Raw genomic sequence first — 2,841 nt, forward strand, 5'->3', positions numbered from 1 at the left:
AGCTAGATGGTGCCTGGCTACCACTACTGACTGCTCTGACAGGGATCACAACAGAGGGTCCCAGACAGAGCTGGAGAGAAATGCAGAACAAAATTCTAACTCACAAGAAAAGACCAGACTTACTGGCCTGACAGAGACTGGAGAAATCCAGAGAGTATGGCCCCTGGACACCCTTTAGCTCAGTAATGAAGTCATTCTGGAGGTTCCCGCTTCAGCCAAAGATTAGACAGCCCCATAAAACAAAATGAGAGTAAAGGGACTCAACAGTCCAGGGACAAGGACTGGAAGGTAGGAGGGGACTGGAAAGCTGATAATAGGGAACCCAAAGTGGAGAAGGGAGAGTGTTGACATGTCGTGGGGTTGTTAACCATTGTCATAAAACACTACGTGCACAAAAAAAAAAAAAAAAATTGCCACTTCAAAAAAAAAAGAACAATAAGTCCATCAGGTATAACATGGTTGGACCTGGTGGGCATCATGCTAAGTGAAATAAGTCAGGCATGTAAGAAAGAATATTGTATGATCCCTTTTTTATAATAAGAGAAGAATAGATATATTCAGAAACGCCAATGTTCATTGTTGGTTACCGGGGTGGGGGGTGGGGGTCAGCAAAGTCTGCTTTAGATCATACGGACTTGTTACTTTTTTTGCTAATGGGAAAAATGGTACCAAATGTAGATGTAGTGAGCACAGCACAACCAAAGTGAAAATGAATGTTTGAACACAGAAACCAAAAAACAAACAAGAAACTTGATTATCATGGATGCCACACTTTTCTATTAGATTAGGGTGTCATGCTAAAATTACAATGTCTAAAATAAATTTATGATTTGAATCTGCCCTACTAAAATGTGAAATCAAAGTGTTTTAGTGAATTTTGGTATTTATGACAACTCTGGCTTATGATTTACTAAAGGAAATGACACAGTAATCCTGAGCTAACTGCAGTTAGCAAGTATAATTGTACACTAATCTAAAATAATAATTTTAGTATTCATCATAATAAAATATTTTTAAAAGTTGACTTTTTAAGGTATCATTTGTTTAAAAATCTTTGCTCTATGGAATAGCTTCAGTGAACCTCTGAAATTATCTCTCTGTATTTGTATGTACAATCATATGTTCTAAAGATATTTTTAAAGTATTGATGACTCTGTTCCTGAAATAAGCTATTTCTTAAATAAAAAATAGAATAATACCGTTAACACCTCCCCAGGTAGGAGGGTCTACCATGATAGTGCAGAAAAATATAAGAAAAATGTAAATTTGAACAATGAGATAATTTATTATTAGGCAAAGTAGATGCAGGAAAAATTAACAAAGACTTCTAAAAACTCTTATTTTAAAGGAATTTCAAACTTATGCAATAATTGCAAAAAATATTAGAAAGAACTTCTAAACAGCGTTCACCCAGATTTACTAATTGTTAACAATTTGCCACATTTGTTCTCCCTCTCTCTCTCTCCATTCAACCCCTCCCCCACTCCACTCCCACTCCAGGGAAGTTTCATTATTACAAACTAGAGTGAACAATTTTTTTTTCCTGGTCTATTTGCTAGCAAACTGCAGACATGCCCCCTTACCCTAAATATTTTACTGTGTATTCCTTAAGAACAGCAACACTTTCCTATATCACTACAAAACAATTATCAAATTTAGAAAATTGGTTAATTCAGGAATTAACTAATACTATTATCTAACATACAAGCCGAAAGGGCCCTCTTGGCGCAGTGGTTAAATGCACAGCTGCTAACCTAAAGGTCCGCAGTTTGAACCTACCAACCTGCTGGGCCAGAGACAGATGTGGCAGTAAGGAATTGCTGTTATTGTTGTTAGGTGCTCTCGAGTTGGTTCCAACTCATAGCTGCCCTATGTACAACAGAATGCAACACTGTCCAGTCTTGCACCATCCTCACAATGGCTGTTACGCTAGAGCCCACTGTTGCAGCCACTGTGTCAATCCATCTCATTGAGGGTCTTCCTCTTCTTCTCTGACCCTCTACTTTACCAAGCATGATGTCCTTCTCCAGAGACTGGTCCCTCCAGATAGCATGTCCAAAGTATGTGAGACGAAGTCTCACCATCATGCTTCTAATGAGCGTTCTGGCTTCCAAGACAGATTTGTTCGTTCTTCTGGCAGTCCATGGTATATTCAATAACCTTCTCCAACACCCTAATTCAAAGGCATCAGCTCCACTTGGGTCTTCGTTATTCACTGTCCGGCTTTAGCATGCATATGAGGTGATTGAAAACATGACTTGGGTCAGGCACACCTTAGTCCTTAAAGTAATATCTTTGCTTTTTAACACTTTAAGGAGATCTTTTGCAGCAGATTTACCCAATGCAACGTGTCGTTTGATTTCTTGACTGCTGCTTCAATGGGCATTGATTGTGGATTCAAGTAAAATGTAATCCTTGACAACTTCAATATTTTCTCCATTTATCATGATGTTGCTTATTGGTCCAGTTGTGAGGATTTTTGTTTTCTTTATGTTGACGTGTAATCCATACTGAAGGCTGCGGTCTTTGATCTTCATCAGTAAGTGCCTCAAGTCCTCTTCACTTTCAGCAAGCAAGGTTGTGTCATCCGTATATCACGGGTTGTTAATGAGTCTTCCTCCAATCCTGATGCCGCATTCTTCTTCATATAGTCCAATTTCTTGGAATATTTTCTCAGCATACCGATCAAATAATTATGGTGAAACGATACTACCTTGATACACACTTTTCTTGACTTTAAACCACGCAGCACCCCCTTGTTCTGTTTGAATGACTGCCTCTTGGTCTAAGTCCAGGTTCCTCATGAGCACACTTAAGTGTTCTGGAATTTCCATTCTTTGC

Source organism: Trichechus manatus, unplaced genomic scaffold, assembly GCF_000243295.1.
Source record: "Trichechus manatus latirostris isolate Lorelei unplaced genomic scaffold, TriManLat1.0 scaffold00125, whole genome shotgun sequence".
NCBI lineage: Eukaryota > Metazoa > Chordata > Mammalia > Sirenia > Trichechidae > Trichechus > Trichechus manatus.